Source organism: Triturus cristatus, chromosome 8, assembly GCF_964204655.1.
Source record: "Triturus cristatus chromosome 8, aTriCri1.1, whole genome shotgun sequence".
Classification (NCBI taxonomy): Eukaryota; Metazoa; Chordata; class Amphibia; order Caudata; family Salamandridae; genus Triturus; species Triturus cristatus.
In genome coordinates, this window is record NC_140591.1 from 909,717,115 (window position 1) to 909,738,264 (window position 21,150).

The 21,150-nt window shown below is 47.3% G+C and overlaps 1 protein-coding gene across 2 annotated transcripts in view; it reads left to right on the forward strand.

The window, feature by feature from the left end:
* TASL (TLR adaptor interacting with endolysosomal SLC15A4) overlaps positions 1-21,150 on the forward strand; it is a 376,016-nt gene that overhangs the window by 310,073 nt on the left and 44,793 nt on the right. The window lies entirely within an intron of this gene.

Genomic DNA, 21,150 nt, shown 5'->3' on the forward strand with positions numbered 1-21,150 from the left:
CTCTACTACTCACTCTCTAGTTCTCTCTACTACTCTCTGCTACTCACTCAACTACTCTCTCGCTACTCTTCTCTCTCTACTATTCCCTCTCTACTACTCACTCTACTACTCTCTACTACTCACTCTCTACTACTCTCTCTCTACTACTCACTATCTACTATTCACTCTCTACTACTCTCTCTCTACTACTCACTCTCGACAACTAGCTCTCTACTGCTCTCTACTACTCACTCTTCAGTACTCACTCTCTACTACTCGCTCTCTACTACTCACTCTCTATTACTCTACTACTCTCTCTACTCACTCTCTACTACTCACTCTCTACTACTCTACTACTCTCTACTACTCTCTACTACTCACTCTACTACTCTCTACCACTCACTCTCTACTACTCTACTTCTCACTCTCTACTACTCTCTACTACTCTCTCTCTACTACTACTTACTCTCTATTACTCACTTTACTACTCTCTACTACTCACTCTCTACTACTCTCCCTACTACTCACTCTCTACTATTCTCTACTACTCACTCTCTCTACTAACTCTCTACTACTCTCTCTCTACTACTCACTCTCTACTATTCTCTGCTACTCACTCTCTACTACTCACTCTCTACTATTCTCTACTACTCACTCTCTACTACTCACTACTACTCTCTACTACTCACTCTCCACTGCTCACTCTCTACTACTCGCTCTCTACTACTCTCTACTACTCACTCTCTACTGCTCTACTACTCTCTCTACTACTCACTCTCTACTACTCTCTACTACTCACTCTCTGCTACACACTCTCTACTACTTTCTCTCTACTACTCGCTCTCTACTACTCTCTACAACTCACTCTACTACTCACTCTCTACTACTCCACTACTATCCACTACTCACTCTCTACTACTCACTCTCTGCTACTCTACTACTCCCTACTGCTCTCTCTCTATTACTCACTCTCTACTACTCTCTACTACTCACTCTCTTCTACTCACTCTACTACTCTCTCTCTACTACTCACTCTCTACTACTCTCTACTACTCACTCTCTACTATGCTCTCTCTACGCTCTCTCTACTACTCTCTACTACGCACTCTCTACTACTCGCTCTCTACTACTCTCTACTACTCACTCTCCACTGCTCACTCTGTACTACTCGCTCTCTACTACTCACTTTCTAGTTCTCTCTACTACTCTCTGCTACTCACTCTACTACTCTCTCGCTACTCTTCTCTCTCTACTATTCCCTCTCTACTACTCACTCTACTACTCTCTACTACTCACTCTCTACTACTCTCTCTCTACTACTCACTATCTACTATTCACTCTCTACTACTCTCTCTCTACTACTCACTCTCGACAACTCGCTCTCTACTGCTCTCTACTACTCACTCTTCAGTACTCACTCTCTACTACTCGCTCTCTACTACTCACTCTCTATTACTCTACTACTCTCTCTACTCACTCTCTACTACTCACTCTCTACTACTCTACTACTCTCTACTACTCTCTACTACTCACTCTACTACTCTCTACCACTCACTCTCTACTACTCTACTTCTCACTCTCTACTACTCTCTACTACTCTCTCTCTACTACTACTTACTCTCTATTACTCACTTTACTACTCTCTACTACTCACTCTCTACTACTCTCCCTACTACTCACTCTCTACTATTCTTTACTACTCACTCTCTCTACTAACTCTCTACTACTCTCTCTCTACTACTCACTCTCTACTATTCTCTGCTACTCACTCTCTACTACTCACTCTCTACTACTCTCTACTACTCACTCTCCACTGCTCACTCTCTACATACTCGCTCTCCACTACTCTCTACTACTCACTCTCTACTACTCTACTACTCTCTACTACTCGCTCTACTACTCTCTACTACTCACTCTCTGCTACAAACTCTCTACTACTTTCTCTCTACTACTCGCTCTCTACTGCTCTCTACAACTCACTCTACTACACACTCTCTACTACTCCACTACTTTCCACTACTACGCGCTCTCTACGCTCTCTCTACTACTATCTACTACTCACTCTACTACTCACTCTACTACTCACTCTACTACTTACTCTCTACTACTCACTCTCTACTACTCACTCTCTACTACTCTCTCTCTACTACTCACTCTCTACTACTTACTCTCTACTGCTCTCTCTCTGCTACTCACTCTCTACTACTCTCTCTCTACTACTCACTCTCTACTACTTACTCTCTACTACTCTACTACTCTCTACTACTCACTCTCTACTACTCTCTCTCTCGCTACTACTCTCTACTACTCACTCTACTACTCACACTCTACTACTCTCTACTACTCTCTCTCTGCTACTCACTCTCTACTACTCACTCTCTACTATCCTCTACCACTCTCTCCATACTCGCTCTCTACTACTCTCTACTACTCACTCTCTACTACTCTACTACTCTTCTTCTCTCTCTACATATACTATATGGTCTGTTCTGACATTGCTAGCATTGGTCACTTGGTACATCTCACTAAGTATAATCTGCCCAGGATCCACAAGATCTTTTGTCACCATTGTGACACTTGCTCCTGTGTCCCTGAATTCCAATTCCAATTTATCAAAGGCTGTTGTCTAAATTTGCCCAGGTTACTGGGACTCACAAAGGAGGACATATCCATGCCTCCATCACAGACTAGAAATGCCTGAGTTGGAACTCTGACTAGGCCAGAGTCCATCTCAGAACCCAGTGTCAACCCTCCTACACCCTTATTCTGAACATTACCACCACCAATTGTTGCTGTACTAGGGGGAACAGTTGCCTTAGGGGCAATGGTGGCTGGAGTAGATTCTTTGGACTTGGTGCAGTCACTGGTCCAGTGAGGTTTCTGCTTACAGATTTTGCACCATGGTTTCTTTTGGCCTTTTCCCTTGTTAGACTGTGAATCCCCACCTGAAGAAGATTTTTGGGGCCCTTGTGAAGATTTGACTTGACAGCTGGCTACTGACAGATCAGACTAGCTGATGATGCAAAGCCAAAAACAGCATTTTCGACCCCAAGTGGGCACTACCAATTTGTGGTAATGCCCTTTGGTTTGAAGAATGCACCTGCCACTTTCCAAAGGTTGGTGAATACAGTTCTCACGGGTCTGGAAGCCTACAATGCACCTTATCTAGATGATATTGCTGTCTTTAGCTCCTCCTGGGAGAATCACCTGGTCCACCTAAGGAATGTTTTGGAGGCCATGCAAAAAACAAACCTAACTATCATGGCCACTAAGTGCCAGATATGGCAAAGTCAGGTTGTGTACCTTGGCCACCTTGTGCGTGGAGGCCAGGTTCAAACACTGCAGAGCAAAATCCAGACCGTCATTGACTGGGTTGCTCCAACCACCCAGACTCAGGTGAGAGCCTTCTTAGGCCTGACTCGGTACTATAGGAGATTTGCCAAGGGGTATGGATCAATAGTGACAACCCTGAATGACTTAACTTCTAAGAAAATGCCCAAAAAGGTTCAGTGGACAGTTAGCTGTCAAAAGGCATTTGATGACTTGAAGCAGGCCATGTGCACTGCTCCCATTCTGCAGAGTCCTGATTACTCCAAGAAGTTCATTGTCCAAACAGATGCATCTGAATTGGAGGTAGGGGCTGTACTGTCACAATTGAATGATGAAAGTCATGATCAGTCAGTAGTTTTCATAAGCAGAAGTCTGACCCCTAGAGAGAAACGTTGGTCAGCCACTGAGAGGGGGCCTTTGCTGTGGTTTGGGCTCTGAAGAAGTTGAGGCCATACTTGTTTGGTAATCACTTCCTTGTTCAGACAGACCATAAGCCCCTCTTATGGCTACAACAAATGAAGGGTGAAAACCCCAAACTGCTTAGGTGGTCCATTTCCCTACAGGGGATGGACTTTACAGTGGAACATAGACCTGGGAGTAACCATGCCAATGCAGATGGACTCTTTAGGTATTTCAACTTAGAACATGAAGACTCAACTGGCCAAGGATAGTTTAATGTCCCTGCGTTTGGGGGAGGTTGTGTAAGAGAGTAGGATCTGCTTCACATGGGTACCCCCACTTTTTGCTGGTGTTTCACTGTTTTTTTTACCTTAGTCTGGCTGAGGCCCTGCTAATCAGGACCCCATCCTAGCTTCTTCCTCTCTAAAATGGTTTCCATGTACATTAGGTACATTTCTTATTGGATTCTGGAGTGCCTTATAAGCCCCTAGTATATGGTATACTATGTACCTAGGGCCTACCAGGGGCTGAAGCATGTATTATGTCACCCCTGGGAAGCACTCCAAAATGACACCACAGGTCTGCTACTGCAGCCTGGGTAAGGTGGTGCTTGCACCCCTTACTGTGGTATAGGCTGCCTATATCACTACCATTGCACACAAATAATAAAACCTATAAGTCACTCCTATGGCATGCCTTAACAATCCTGAAGGCAGAGTGCTTGGTTTTTATGTGAGAGGGTGCCCCTGCATGAGCAGAGCCCCTCTGCAGCATTTAGAGTACCTCCTCTGATGCTGTTTGTGTTGCCGCCTGACCATATACTCTTAAGTGCATGATAACCCGGCGGTAAATGCTAACTTTGGACTGGCTGCACGGAAACATGTTGTGTTTGGTGTCAAACGCTTTGGAATACTACCCCCCACCAGTTCTGGCGGCGGGGGTAGCATTCCACCCTTCTAGAGGGAAAGACATGTTCACACTGGTCTACCCGGTAAAGACTTTCTAAAGCCCTGGCATCACAAAATGGATGCCACTGCCACAGACTCGGGTCTGACCTCCTGCTGCTGACCGAAACTCCGGCAGGTGAGGCCTGGACAATAGGTTTCCTGTCCCAGGGAGGTGTAACCCCTCCCCAGACAGGCAGATGTGTATTGGGGCTGGGCGGGAGCACTCTATGGTTCTTTGAAGTCCTACATTGGGGGCACACTTGGTGTCCCTGTGCATAATCCAGTTCAAACCGGTTGCAGGGGCTACTTGCCTCTGATCTGGTGCGAAACTGGACAAAGGAACTGGGTGTAACCACCCTTCTTTCCAAACCCTCCCATAGATGGATCCCTAGAGTATGTCCAACCCACAAACTTTGTATAAGTAAGGGAACCCAGTCCTTGAGACTTTAGATTACCCTGGATGAAACTCTGCAACATATATCCTGGACCTTCAACGTTCTATTTCAACTAGAAGATTGAAGAAATCTCCCTTGGGGTCAAGGAGTGACTTCCCTGCCTTGGCAGGCACCAAAGAAGCAACGGTCCAGTCTGCAATTTCTGAAGCTCCTGCCAGATGCCGAAGTCTCTGCATCCCCAGAGGTGGATTTCCGAACTTCTCCGAGGCTACCCTGAGTCCATAGCAAAGCTGAGGCCCGTGGCTATCGTGGGTGACATGGAACCGTGACCGCTGGACACCGTGATCTTTTGCTGATCCATTATCTTCCTGGACTTCCTCAAATTTGTGCTTTGGGCTCCGAGTAGCCCCAGCCTTGCGCACCTGCTGCACCAAAGATTTCTGGCCTCCACTCCACGAGTGACCCGTGGGCCAGTTCCCAGTGCGACCGCTTGAGGTTCCATTGCGATCATTAGCCCGTTGGCTAGTGGGTCCCCACGAAGGCGACTCCTCTTCTGATTGGTCTTTCCTGGTTTGTCCATACATGCCCCGACTTACCCTCACTGGGTGAGTCCCCAAGACCTTGCTGGTCTGCACCGATGCCCTTTCTCTGTTTCTAAGTGACTTGCTGTTGCCAAGGCTTGTTGGGTCCAATCTGATCGCCGACAGCGCAGCACTTGACAGACTTCGTGGGACAAGAGGAGTTGCCTTCGTGGGGACCTACTAGCCAACGGGCTAGCGATCGCGAAGGAGCCTCGAGCACTTGAAACTGGCCCACGGGTCACTCGTGGAGTGGAGGTCAGCGATGTTCGGTGCAGCAGGTGCTCAAGGCTGGGGCTACGCGGAGCCCAAAGCACAACTTCAAGGAAAACCAGGAAGATGCTGTTGCTGCAAAATTTCACGGTGTCCAGGGTTCACGGTTCCACTTCACCCACGATAGCCACAGGCCTCAGCTTTGCTGTGGACTCAGGGTAGCCTTGAGGAAGTCTGGAAATCCTCCTCTGGTGATGCAAAGACTTCGGCGACCGGCGGGAGCTTCAGCGATGCAGACCGGTCAGTTGCTTCTTTGGTGCCTGCCAAGCAGGGGAGTCATTACTTGACCCCAAGGGAGATTTCTTCAGTCTTCTAAGCAAAGTAGAACATCGAAGGTCCAGGATATATAATGCAGAGTTTCGTCCAGGGTAAGCGAAAGTCGCTAGGACTGGGTTCCCATACTTCTACTAAGTTTGGGGGTTGGACATACTCTAGGGACCCACCTATGGGAGGGTTTGGAAAGAGGGGTGGTTACACCCATTTCCTTCGTCCAGTTTTGCAACAGAGCAGGGGCAGATAGCCCCTGCAACCGGTTTGAACTGGACTATGCACAGGGACACCAAGTGTGCCCCCAGTGCAGGACTTCAAAGCACCAGAGATTGCTCCCACCCAGCCCCAATACACATCTGCCTGTCTGGGGAGGTGGTTACTCCTCCCTGGGACAGGAAACCTTTTGTCCAGGCCTCCCATGCCGAAGTTTTGGTCAGCAACAGGTGGCCAGACCCGTGTCTGTGGCAGAGGCATCCATTTTGTGATGCCAGGGCTGTAGAAATTCCTACCGGGTTAGACCAGTGTGAACATGTCTCTTCCTCTAGAAAGGTGGAATACTACCCGCGCTGCCAGAACTGGCGGGGGGTAGTATTCCAAAGCGTTTGACACCAAACACGACATGTTTCCGTGCAGCCATTCCAAAGTTAGCATTTACCGCAAGGTTATAATCCACTTAAGAGTATATGGTCAGGCTGCACCACAAACAGCATGAGAGGAGGTACTTCAAACACTGCAGAGGGGCTCTGCTCATGCAGGGGCGCACTCTCACATACAAATCAAGCACTCTGCCTTCAGGATTGTATATATATCAAATATATATGTATTTATTTCTAGACACACTCTACTAATCTCTTTATGAGATTAGAAGTCAGGAACACATTCAAATATCAACGTTTCAAAATAAATTAAGCACAAATATGGCTGGGACCCTAGGGGCGTACCAGATTATATACTAAAAAAGAGGTTTAGGAAAGTCGACTTCCAACGGGACAAGGCATAGGGCCTGTAGAATTGCTGGGGCTTCCATAATACAGCAGAAACAGGTAAGTAAAAGACCCACGGGAGACACGTGCAGTGTGAGAACACAGCTGCGGGTTCCCTATTGATTTCAATGGAGCAAGTCGCGGTTTGATTTTTAAAGTTCTAGGGTACTTCGAGGAAGTCTACAAGCAAGCCACTTACAAGGTAAGTAATTCGAGGGCCAACACACACTAGGGCACCGGAGTGCACGAGTTACCTCACCCAGGGAAGCCGGGTGCATAGGTGTCTTTTGGTGTCGGGTCGCGTCGTGTCGCTGTTTTCTATGGAGACCAAAGAAGATTTGCTGCTTGCGAAGACTGGAGAAGTGTCTGGTGGAATCCAAGGCTGGATTGAAGATGAAGATGACCTGAAAGCAGAAGGGACAGTGTTCACAGTCACTTGCCAGTGACCCGGGGCCAGGAAGATGGATGCCCACGGAAGTCGGATGATTTCAGGTAATCAAGGGTGTTTTGACTCTTCGCTCACGAGGACCAGGAGGCATCAACGATGACCAGCAGCTGGATTCAGAGTGTCCCAGAACGTCTGCAGCTTACTGAGGTGTCGGCAACCGAATTGGAGCCAACACGCCTTGGCAACAGCAAGTCTCGTGGAATATGAAGAAAGTCAGCGATGCAGACCAGCAAGGTCTGAGGGACTCACCCAGTGAAGGTGAGTGAGGGCAGGCCTGGAGCAACCAGGGGAGCCCTTTGGTTTGATAAGAAAGTCTACAGGGGACCCACAAGCCAACAGGTAAGGGATCGCAAAGACGCCTCATGAGGAAATGCTTTACAGGAGCTCACGGTCACTCGGGATGGGGTACATAAAGAGGCAAGAGGAGTGCAGAAAGAGGCAAAAGAGGTGGAGAAAGAAGCAAAAGTGGTGCAGAAAGAGGAAAGAGAACTACAGAAAAAGGTAAGAGAGGGACGAAAGAGGCAAGAGAGGTACAGAAAGAGGGAAGAAGGGTGCAGACAGAGGCAAGACAGGTGCAGAAAGAGGGAAGAAGGGTGCAGAAAGAGGCAAAAGGGGGCAGAAATTTGCAAGAGTGGTACTGAGAGAAGCAAGAGCAGCGCAAAATGAACCAACAGAGGTGCAAAAAGAGGCAAGAGGAGTGCAGGAAGAGGCAAGGGAAGTGCAGAATGAAGCAAAAGAGATGCAGAAAGAGGGAAGAAAACTGATGAAAAAGTCGAGAGGTGTAGAAAGAGACAAAAGAGGTGCACAAAGAGGGAAGAAAGGTGCAGAAAAGGCAAACGAGATGCAGAAAGAAGCGACAGAGGTGCAGAAGGAGAAAAGAGAACTGCAGAAATAGGCAAAAGAAGTACAGAAACAGGCAAAAGAAGTGCATAAAGAGGGAAGAGGGTTGCAAAAAGAGGCAAGAGGGGTACAGAAAGAGGCAAAAAAAAGTGCAGGAAGAAGCAAAAGAGGTACAGAGAAACAAGCAAGAGAACTGCAGAAAAAGGCAAGAGAGGTGCAGCAAGATACAAAAGAGGTGGACAAAGAGAGAGGAAGGGTGCAGAAATAGGCATAAGGGGTTCAGAAAGAAGCAATAGAAGTTACAGATGTACTGGAAGAGGCAAGTGGGGTGCAGAAAGTGGCAAGACAAGTACAGAAAGAAGCAAAAGAGGTAAACAAAGATGCAAGAGCGGTGCAGAAAGAGGCAAGAGCAGTGCCGAAGGAGTCAATAGAGCCGTAGAAAGAGGCAAAAGAGGGACAGAAAGACACAAACAATGTGCAGAAAGAGGCAAGAGACCTGCAGAAAAAGGTAAGAGAGGTACAACAAGAGGCAAGAGAGGTAAACAAAGAGGGAAGAAGGATGCACACAGAGGCAAGAGAGCTGGAGAAAGAGGGAAGAGGAGTACAGACAGAGGCAAGAGGGGTGCAGAAATTTGTAAAAGAGGTGCAGAAAGAAGCAAGAGCAGCGCAGAAAGAACCAACAGAGGTGCAAAAAGATGTAAAATAGGAGCAGAAATAAGTAAAAGAGGTGCAGAAAGAGGCAAGAGAACTGCACAAAGAGGGAAGAAGGGAGCAGACAGAGGCAAAAGAGGTGTAGAAAGAGGGTAGCGGGGTGCAGAAAGAGGCAAGAGGGGTGTAGAAAAGTACAAGAGAGGTGCAGAAAGAAGCAAGAGCAGTGCAGAAAGAACCAACCGAGGTGCAGTAAGGGGCAAGAAGGGTGCAAGAAGAGGCAAGAGAAGTGCAGAAAGAGGTGCAGAAAGAGGCAAGAGAACTGCAGAAAAAGGCAAGAGAGGTGTAGAAAGAGGCAAGAGAGATGCACATAGAGAGAAAAAGGGTGCATAAAGAGGCAAAAGGGATGCAGAAAGAAGCAAGAGAGGTGCATAAAGAAGTAACAGAGGTACAGAAAAAGGCAAGAGGGGTGCAGAAAGGCAACACAAGTACAGAAATAAGCAACAGAGGTGCAGTAGGAGGCAAGAGCAGTGCAGAAAGAGAAAAGAGCGGTGCTGAAGGAGGCAAGAGAACTGTTGAAAGAGGCAAAAAAGGCACAGAAAGAGGCAAGAGAACTGCAGAGAAAGGTAAGAGAGATACAGCAAGAGGCAAGAGAGGTGCACAAAGAGGGAAGAAGGGTTCAGACAGAGGCAAGAGAGGTATAGAAAGAGGGAAGAGGAGTGCAGACGGAGGCAACAGGGGTACAGGAATTTGCTAAAGAGGTGCGCAAAAGAGGTGCAGAAAGAGGCAAAAGAACTGCGAAAAAGGTAAGAGAGGTACAGAGAGAGGCATGAGAGGTGAACAAAGAGGGAAGAAGGGAGCAGACAGAGTCAAGAGAGATGTAGAAAGAGGGAAGAGGGGTGCAGAAAGAAGCAAGATGAGTGCAGAAAAGTAAAAGAGAGGTGCAGAAAAAGCAAGAGCAGTGCAGAAAGAACCAACAGAGGTGCAGTAAGAGGCAAGAAGGATGCAAAAAAAGGCAAGAGAAGTGCTGAAAGAAGCAACAGAGGTGCAGAAAGATACAAGAGAAGTGATGAAATAGATAAGACGGTTGCAGAAAGAAATAGGAGAGGTGCAGAGAAAAGCAAGAGAAGTACAGAAAGAGGCAATTGAGGAGCAAAAAGAGGTAAGAGAAGTGCCAAAAGAAGTAAAAGAGGTGCCGAAAGAGGCAAGAGAACTGCAGAAAAAGGTAAGAGAGGTACAGAAAGAGGCAAGAGGTGCACAAAGAGGGAAGAAGGGTGCAGAAAGAGGCAAAAGGGATGCAGAAAGAAGCTAGAGAGGTGCAGGAAGGAGAAAGAAAAGTACAGAAAGAAGCAACAAAAGTGCAGAAGGAGGCAAGAGAACTGCAGAAACAGGCAAAAGAGGTACAGAAACAGGTAAAAGAGGTGCATAAAGAGGGAAGAGGGTGCAGAAAGAGGCAAGAGGGTGCAAAAAGAGGCAAGAAACATGCAGAAGGAAGAAAAAGATGTAGAGATAAAGAAGCAAAAGAACAGCAGAAAAAGGCAAGAGAGGTGCAGAACAAGGCAAGAGAGGTGCACAAGCACAAATAAGGAAGAAGGGTGCAGAAAGAGGAAAAAGGTTGCAGAAAGAAGCAAGAGAAGTGCAGAAAGAAGAAAGAAAAGTGCAGGAAGAAGAAACAGAGGTGCAGAAAGAGACATGAGGGGGGTAGAAATAGGCAAGAGAAGTATAGAAAGACGCAACAGAGGTGCAGAAAGAGGCAGGAGTGGTGGAGAAACAGGCATCAGAGGTGCAGAAGGAGTGTACAGGGGTGCAGAAAGTGGCAAGAGAGGTGCAGAAAGATGTAAGAGGGGTGCAGAAAGAAGCAAGTAGGTATAGAAAGAGGCAACAGAGCTGCAAAAGAAGCCAAAGAAGTGCAGAAAGAGATAAGAGAAGTGCAGAAAGAATCAACACAGGTGCAGAAAAAGCCAAACAGAAGTGAAGAAAGAGGCAAGACAGGTACAGAATAGACAAGAGAGATACAGAAAGAAAGAAGACAAGTGCATAAAGGGGAAAAAGGGGTGCAGAAAAAAACAAGTAAGTGTGAGAAGTTGGCCTGGCATATGCTGTTCACTAGTTATAGTGGCCACCTTGCACCAGTCCAATTCGACTCTTATGGTATATAGGTTTAAGACCTTTTAAAGAAAGCTATCCTAGTGGTAGCTGTGGAGAGCAGCCTTCAGGCTAAGTCTCTGAGGAATGTAAAGCAGCTTGTTTTACCTTATAATCTCTTGAATTACCAAATGAAAGGACACCACACAGGTATATATATCAAATATATATGTATTTATTTCTAGACACACTCTACTAATCGCTTTATGAGATTAGAAGCCAGGAACACATTCAAATATCAACGTTTCACAATAAGTTAAGCACAACTATTGCTGTGGCCCTAGGGGCGTACCAGACCATATACTAAAAAAATGGGTTAAGAATGTCGACTTGCAAAATAACAAGGCAGAGGGCCTGTAGAATCGCTGGGGCTTCACTACTGCAGTGAAAGCAGGTAAGTAACAGACCCACGGGAGACGCATGCAGTGTGTGAACACAGCCGCGGGTTCCCTATTGATTACAATGGAGCAAGTCGCGGTTTGATTTTTAAAGTTTTAGGGTACTTCGAGGAAGTCTACAAGCAAGCCACTTACAAGGTAAGTAATTCGAGGACCAACACACACTAGGGCACTGGAGTGACAAGTTACCTCACCCAGGGAAGCATGGTGCATAGGTGTCTTTTGTTGTCGGGTCGCGTCGCTGTTTTCTATGGAGACCAAAGAAGATTTGCTGCTTGCGTCGACTGAAGAAGTGTCCGGTGGAATCCAAGGGTGGATTCAAGATGCAGGTTACCTGAAAATTGAAGGGACAGTGTTCACAGTCACTTGCCAGTGACCGGAGGCCAGGAAGCTGGTTGTCCACGGAAGTCGGGTGATTTCAGGTGATCAAGGGTATTTTGACTATTTGCTCACGAGGTCCAGGAAGGATTAACGATGACCAGCAGCTGGATTCAGAGTGACACACGACATCTGCAGCTTACTGAGGTGTCGGCAACTGGATTGGAGCCAACAAGCCTTGGCAACAGCAAGTCTTTTGGAAAGTGAATAAAGTCGGCGTTGCAGACCAGCAAGATCTGAGGGACTCACCCAGCTAAGGTGAGTGAGGGCAGGCCAGGAGCATCCAGGGGAGCCCTTTGAGTTGATAAGAAAGTCTTTGGGGGATGCACAAGTCAACGGGCAAAGGATTGCAAAGACGCCTCTTGGGGAAATGCTTTACAGGAGCCCACGGTCACTCGGGATGGGGTAGGCCTCTGATTTTCACTGCAAAACCTGCTGGAGGCTTGAGCCACAAATGACCCAATGCACAAGTTCATAGAATGTCGTGAAGGGGTTGCACTTGACAGTAGTGCACAGTTCCCGAGTATTGCTGTTCCTCGTCACTCGTGGGGTCAACTCACCATAGCTTTACTGGGGACTCACAATGGCTGTTGACAGTGGCGTAGCTAGAGCTTGTGGCGCCCGGGGCTATCCCTCAGATTGCCGCCCCCCCCCCCCTGGGGGAGGGCATGCACTTCAAAGAGGTCCGAGAGACACGTAGTATGGCCGCTAATAGTTACCTTTATCATGCAAGTTACATGCACATACATGACACGGTCCAAGGCTACACAGTTGAAAACACCGGTGACTGGCAGTACAAAAGAGAACACACAGACTGCATGATCTATCTGGGGACTCAGAAAAACTGCATGTGACATCCATCAGAGAGCTGCGTGAACAATTACCTGGTAATCCCCTCAACACAATGCAAACATGCACATTCATGACACTGTTCATGTAACCTTCATCTACAGCTTACATTAAATGACCATTCATCATGGTCCCCCCCCCATTAAAGCAGTGGGGACCTGCACAAACGTGATGTGCTCTGTGGACCCAAAACCAACTTAACAGTATCGAAGCCTGTGATTCTTTATCTTTCAAAAACAGCAAATTAATTATTCACAGGGAATGACTCACTGTGTGCCCTTAAAACTAAACGCAGCACAAAGGGGTCAGTCCGCTCCACCTTGCCAACACAGACCGGATACAAAGCCCACTCTGGTGGCCCAAAGGCAACAACCAGGGGTCACTCCCTGTCATTACTTCCAAGCAGCAGCAACCAACTCCCTGGGAATGAAAAGACATGTGCTCTTGGTTCCCAAAACCAGCTTGTAATAGTGCATCTCTTCTTCACAGCAGCCTCAGCACACACATGGTGCACAGCCTGCCTGGGGGCCCAAAGCTAAAATACAGGGAGGGGCGACACATTATGATCACAATCCTTAAACACAGTTGTGGGGGGCCATGGGAACTTGTTCAACTCTATCCAAGACCCGGGACCAACTGTTCCGGCGCTGCGGCACTCCTTGAATATTCAGAAGAAACCAGAAAAATAGGACCAGTAAAACTCACTCTTTTCCAAATCTCTTTCTAAATATTATCACTTTCCATGTAATGTTCCTTTGATGGGAAGAGGAGGTTTCTGAGGTGGGAGTATCAGGCAAGTGATACTACTCGGGCTCCATCTGTTCGAGCCTTCATGGAGGATCCCTCTTCATTACTACCTCCACCTGACCACGGACTCTGCAACGCACTCCCTTACGGGCTCCCTCTGTGCGAGCCTTCAGGGAGAATCCCTCTTCATTACTACCTCCACCTGACCCCGGACTCGGCAACGCTCTCCCTTACAGGCTTGATTATCCACTACTCCTCCCTCCAGTGCACCTTATCTCACAGCTGACCTTGGGCCCCCAGCCCCATATCAGGCCCCATCGGGCTCCACTTTGCTTTTTCCCGGTAAAAACATTAGTAAAATCACCTTCAAACTTAAAACATTGAATATAGCAGTAAATATAATTAGCATGCACTTTAAAGTATGTTCCACAGTAGCCCTTATGACCCGACTGCTAATTAAATAAACAAAAACAGAAAGGCCATAACAGGGCCGGCTTTAGCGCTGATGCGAAAGTCTTTTTTGGCGCCACACTAATAACCTCTTTCTCCATAAATACCTTTACTACCACCTTCCAACAGTGCCCCTCATCCCTCTATGGCCCCCCTAGTGATCTCCTCCTCAGATTCCCTCACTCCCTCACGCCACAAGTGCCCCTCTTCTCCCCATAGCCCCTCCCCCTCATGACCTCCTCCTTGGACTCCCTCACTGCCACCATCCACCAGTGCCCCTTATCTCTCTGTAGCCTCTCCCCCTCATGACCTCCTCCTCAGACTCCCTCACTTCCACCCTCCACCAGTGCTCCTCATCTCACCCTAGCTCCCCCTCCACACCATGACCTCTTCCTCGGATTCCCTCACTGTCACCCAGGGCACAAGTCCTAAAAAAAGAAGTGGGGGGACGCTGACGTCACAACAGCAAGTGATGTCACGAAAGGTGGCTTGCACCATCAGACTCATTGCCTCCCCTCGCTCACCCCTTAGATGCCATTGCATCAGAAAAGCCAGCGCGTGAGCAGCGTTCTGAATGAGCTCCGATCTCGCCCCAGAGAGGCCAAAGAGTAAATGTGTGGCTCCAGTAATCGAGCTCCCGCGAAAATAAGTGAGGGGACGCCATCCACCCGCCTGGTACCCCGACTCGAGCCCTGCAGTCACCCTCCACCAGTGCCCCTCATCGCTCCACAGCCCCTCCAACTACCTCCTCCTCAGATTACCTCACTGCCACCCTCCACCTGTGCCCCTCATCGCTCCGTAGCCCCTCTCTCATATGCATTTGTTGTTTAGCGCTACTCATATCAGTGTAGTGTGTCTGCACTTTACACCACGAACACATTATACAGAGACAATGAATCATACAAGTATGTAAATCAGTCTACAGGGAATGTCACATAAGCCAATGAGGATTACAAGGTGTAGGAATCTGCTGCATACTTAGAAAGAGGACACAACAACCATAAATAAAGATATTTCTCCCCGTTGTGCCTCTGGTGGGGAGGCGTACAACTCTGATACATTCCCAGGTCTACTAATGTTGGTGAATCTGGGAATGTGTCAGAATCCATGGTTAAATGTGCTGGAACACCTACACTCCACCTGAGGCATGCCTCCCTGCTGCAGATTAACGCAAGGCAGCGATTGCGCTGCCTTGTGTTACTCTAGATTCCTCAAACCAAGGTGGCCTTGCGGGACTAGATAAATCTCATTTAGGTTTTGTGACGCCGTTTTGTGCCCTTGCGACGACGCAAAACCTTGATAAATATGCCCCTGTTTGTCTTTTCTTGTCTCTGCAAAGCGCTCACATTTGAATTCATCCACACCCTCTTTCATCTTGTTTCATTGCTACAGATACAATGATTTCGTTGTAATGTTAGCAAAATGGAATTAAACATGCCGAGGAGGGAAGCAAAAGTGTGATTTGTTATGAAAGGTCTCTAAAAACCTCCCCAATAAAAGATTATTCGCAGCAAAACACTCCAAGTGTTGCTTTATGTGTATGCTATTTCATTTGCACACACTCCTGCTTGCTGCAAAAACCTAATAGCATTACCGGTAGCCTTTGCTACACTGTATTTCAAAGTAGGTCCGTGTCATCCATACTGGTGGCCAGTATATTTTGAGAGGGTTTGGTCTGGGGAAACACAACCTTAGGATTTAAAAGAGTATTCCATGGGGGTCAGCTTTACTGATAAAAATGTATCGCTGCCCAAACATACTCATTTTAGCAACATTAGAATGATGAAAGACTGAGGAAGTTCTAACTATATCACAAAACATATCTATACCATTCACGTTTGTATGCAGCTCTTTGGTGACAGACTCAGTTCATTGGTCACTGTCCTATGTTAGGATTGTAACTTCTGAACTGCAAGTAACACAAGGATCTCTGTGGCAAAGGCAACAACCCACTGAGCTTCGACACAAAATACAGTTCATCTGCATTTAAAAACTACTAACAGACAAATGATTGCTCTCAAGCGAATCATTAATCACCAGCGTTATTGGGGCATCTTTTATTGTCTTATTGTTGTCCTGCATCGGCCATGATAATGATAAAAACTTCAGTATCAACTATATGACTTGTTGCCCCCCTCTTTTCGCTCCATGAGATGGTATCCATTCTTTGTTCACAAGGAGTATAAAATAAACAGTACCCCCCCCCCCCGTGATAGAGAATGGAGATTCCTAGCCAGACAGGCATATAAGGATAAAGTGGTCAACTGTGTCTTTCATGTGAAATGTGATGCGAGACACAAGCTGCTCATCAAGATGCTGAAAGCGCCTAGAGGCAGCCATCCCATCTGAGGCAGGTGTTTGCAGGGTCGTCCTACAAAAACATATAATTACCTGACGCCTCCTTTTCTCATGGCCTTCAGCCGATCATGCATGCATCCCGGCCGCTTTTCCAGTGCCAGGTCAATGACAGCAGGTCTTTGTGACACTGCACACTGGCATCCTGGAAATAGTAATGTGGCTGGACACAGAGCTTTACACTAAACCTAGAACTGGCAGGAACCCCGCAGGAAAAATACAGACATGACGTACATCTGCAACCTCATTGACAGGGTTCGAGGTTCAGAGCACATAGACCCAGGCACCACGTCATTGCCATAGTAAAGTTTGAACCCTTGCCTTGTGTTTACTCTGTAACACACAAAAGTATTTTAATACCAGGGCATGCTGAGCCAGGTAATCACTGCTTGAAAGAAGGACTATAGGGAACAACGCATCCTACCCAAGAGTAGGCTCGAGCGAGATTTTAGTTATGGTCAATTTCACTTTATACACGGAATCCTTCACAATCCTCAAGGAAACCTTCTGAACTGCAAGTAACACAAGGATCTCTGTGGCAAAGGCAGCAACCCACTGAGCATCCACACAAAATACAGTTCATCTGCATTTAAAAACTACTGACAGACAAATAATTGGTCTCAAGCGAATCATTAATCACCAGCGTTATTGGGGCACCTTTTATTGTCTTATTGTTGTCCTGCATCGGCAATTATAATGATAAAAACTGTTTAAATGAAGCGCACACGAAGTACGTGTCCTGCTGGACCTGCGCATATTTAAAAAAAGAAATGAAACACATTCTCTTACCTACTACTGCAGTCTGCACTAAAACGAATTATCCACGCAGCAGGCTCAGCAGACTGCCCCAGGCCACAAGGTCCTCACGAGAGTGCGTAGTGGTGAAGCGCGTGACGCGTCACCGCTACGTTCTCATCGCGAGGGCCGGGCAAAAATGTAGCCCAGGGCCGTCATTGGTAGCGCTGGCGCGCGCTCTCCATGATTGACGGCCCTGGAGCAGGCTGGAATGGGCGGCGCCGCGGGCAGAGAGATTAACGGTCATCATGGCACTCATAGCACTACAGGTTAGTGCGCGCTGCTTTCCCGGCCGCGGCGGACTTTATAATTTATTTAGTGACACTGTGTCCCTAAATAAATTAAAAGGCCGCCGCCGCCCTAAATATAGTGCCGCCTGGGGCGGTCCGCCCCCACCGCCCCCCCCTAGCTACGCGCCTGGCTGTTGAGAAGTCCGGAAATCCACTTCTGGGGCTGCAGGGACTTCGAACTCTGGCGGAGCGGGAAAGCTTGCGACCGTTGATTAGAGTTTCTGGTGACTGCCAAGCAGGGGAGTCACTCCTTGACTCCAAGGGAGATTCTTCTGTCTTCCAAAGGTAGTGGAATGTCGATGGGCCAGGATTCTTCTTTGTAGAGAGTAGTCCAGGGTTATCTGCTTTGCAATGGCAAGGTTTGCTATCTTATACTGAAGATAGGGGAGGGACTAGCTCTATGGCTACTCCTCTGGGAGGGTCAGGGTAGGGGGTGGTTACACCCACTTCCCTTTGTCCAATTTTGCACCAGAGCAGGGACAGGTAGCCCCTGAACCGGTTTGAACTGGCATATGCACAGAGGAGCCTACTGCTCCCCCAGTGCAGGACTTCAAAGCACTCTAGAAGTGCACCCATCCAGCTCCAATACACTAAATCCTGTCTGGAAAGTAGTGACACCTCCCTGTGACAGGATGCCTATTGTTGGGCCTCCTCCATTGCGAGTTTCAGTCAGCACCAGGAGGGCAGCCCAGTGTCTGTGCTGGTGGCATCCATTTTGTGATGCAAGGCTCCTTCAGATTTCTACCGTGTTACCACAGTAGGTACATGTCGTCCCCTCTAGAAGGGTGGGATCATACTCCCACACCAGTTACTGGTGTGGGGGTATGATTCCAAGTTGTTTTACACCAAACACAACATGTTTTGATGCAGTCATTCCAAAGTTAGCATTTACCGTTGGGTTATAATGCACTTAAGAGTATATGATTTAACCGGATCCACAAACAGCCACAGAGAATAGACTCTGCCAGCTGCAGAGGGGTCCTGCTCATGCAGAGGCACCCCCTCACATTGTAAACCAAGCACCCAGCCCTCAGGATTGATAGGGCCTGCCTTAGGGGTGACTGATAGGTTTATATGTGTGTGTATGGTGAGATATAGGAACCTATACCTCAGTGAGGAGTGCTAACACTACCTCACCCAGGCTGCAGTAGCAGGCCTGAGGTGTCAGGCTGAGTCTGCTTCCCAAGGGTGGCATAATACATGCTTCAGCCCCTGGTAGGCCTGTGAAGTACCTATGCCCTTGGTACCTAGGGTACCATATACTAGGGGCTCATAAGGTACCACAGTATCCAATCACTATTGCATCTAATATGCACTCCAGTCATTTAAGGGAGAAAGCAGATAGGCTGGGGTCCTGGATAGCAGGATCCCAGCCAGACTAGTCAAAAACCATTAAAACACCAGGAAAAAAGTGGGGGCAACCATGTAGTCATTTTACACCCTCCTACAGTAAGGTACAGAAAGAAGCAACAGAAATGCAGAAAGAAGCAACAGAGGTGCAGAAAGAGGCAAGAGGGGTGCAGAAAGAGGTAAGAAAAGTGCAGAAAGAGGCAAAAGAGGTACAGAAAGAGGCAGGAGAAGTGCAGAAATAGGCGGAAGAGGTGCAGAAAGAGAGAACAGGGGTACAGAAAGGGGCCAAAGAGGGTAGAAGGGTTCAGAATGGGGTAGGAGGGGTACTGAAAGAAGCACGTGAGGTGCAGAAAGAGGCAACAGAGGTTTAGAAAGAGGCAAGAGAGGTGCAGAAAGTGGAAGAGGTGAGCAGAACGAGGCAAAAGAAGTACAAAAATAGAAAGAACGGTGCAGAAAGAAGCAACAGAAATGCGAAGGAGGCAAGAGAGGCGCAGGAAGATATAAAGAGAGGTGCAGAAACAGGCAAAGGAATTGCATAAAGAGGCAAAAGAATTGCCGAAAGAAGCAATAGAGGTGTAGAAAGAAGCAAGAGATGTGCAGAAAGAAGCAAGCGAGGTGACAAAAAGAGGCAAGAGAGGTGCAGAAAGTACCAACAGAGGTGCAGAAAAGAGACATGAGGGGTGCAGAAAGAGGAAAGAGAAGTACAGAAAGAAGCAAAAGAGGTGCATAAAGAGGTAAGAGAACTGCAGAAAGAGGCAGAAGAAGTGCAGAAAGAAGCAACAGAAATATAGAAAGAGGCAAGAGAAGTGTGGAAAGAGGTGGAAAGAGGCAGGAGAGGTACAGAAATAGGCAGCACAGGTGCAGAAAGAGGGAGCAGGGGTACATAAAGAGGCAAAAGAGGGAAGAAGGGTGCAGAAATAGGCAAGAGGGGAACAAAAAGAAGCAAGTGAGGTGCAGAAAATGGCAAGAGAGGCACAGAAAGAGACAAGAGAGGTGCACAACATGGAAGAGATGAGCAGAACAAGGCAAAAGAAGTACATAAAAAGAAAGAAAGGTGGAGAAAGAAGCAACAGAAATGCAGAAGGAGGCAAGAGAGGTGCAGAAAGAAGCAAGACAGGTGCAGAAACAGGCAAGAGAATTGCAGAAAGAGGCAAGAGAATTGCCAAAGGAACCAACAGAGGTGTAGAAAGAAGGAAGAGACATGCAGGAAGAGGCAAGTCAGGTGCAGAAAGAGGCATGGGAGGTACTGAAAAAAGAAAGAGAAGTGCAGAAAGAAGTAACAGAAGTACAGAAAGAGGCAAGATGTGTGTAGAAACAGGCAGCTGAGGTGCACAAAGAGGCAAGAGAGGTGAGGGAAGAGGGGTGCAGAAATATGCAACAGAGCTGCAGAAGAAGCAAACAAAATGCAGAAAAAGACAAGAGAAGTGCATAAAAAAGCAACAGAGGTGCTGAAAAAGGCAAGACATGTACAGGAAGAGATGAGAGAGGTACACAAAGAGACAAGAGGTGCAGAAAGAAATAACACAAGTGCAGAAAGGGGAAACAGAGGTGGAGAAAGAGGCAAGAGGGTTGTAGAAAGAGGCAAGAGAAGTGCAGAAAGAAGCAACACAGGTGTAAAAACAGGCAAGAGAAGTACAGAAAGACGCGAGAGAGGTACAGAAAGAGGAAAGATGAGTGCAGAAAGAGGCAACAGGGGTGCAGAAAGAAACAAGAGAGGTGCAGAAAGAAGCAAGAGAAGTGCAGAAATAAGCAACAGATGTGCAGAAAGAGGCAAGAGAAGTGTGGAAAGAGGTAAGATATGTGCAAAAAGAGGCTAGAGGGGTGCAGAAAAAGGTAAGAGAAGTGCAGAAAGAAGCAAAAGAGGTGCAGAAAGAGGTAAGAGAACTGCAGAAAGAGGCAGGAGAAGTACAGAAAGAAGCAACAGAAATATAGAATGAGGTAAGAGAAGTGTAGAAATATTCAGGAGAGGTGCAGAAATAGGCAGCACAGGTGCAGCAAGAGGGAGCAGGGGTACATAATGAGGCAAAAGAGGGAAGATGGGTGTAGAAATATGCAAGAGGGGTACAAAAAGAAGCAAGTGAGGTGCAGAAAGTGGCAAGAGATGCACAGAAAGAGGCAAGAGAAGAGCAGAAAGAAGCAAGAAAAATGCAGTAAGAAGCACAAGAACTGCATAAAAAGGCAAGAAGGGTGCAGAAAGAAGCTTGAGAGGTGCAGAAAAAAGAAAGAAAAGTGCAGGAATAAAAAATAGAGGTGCAGAAAGAGGCAAGAGGGGTGAGAAATAGGCATGAAAAGTATAGAACAAA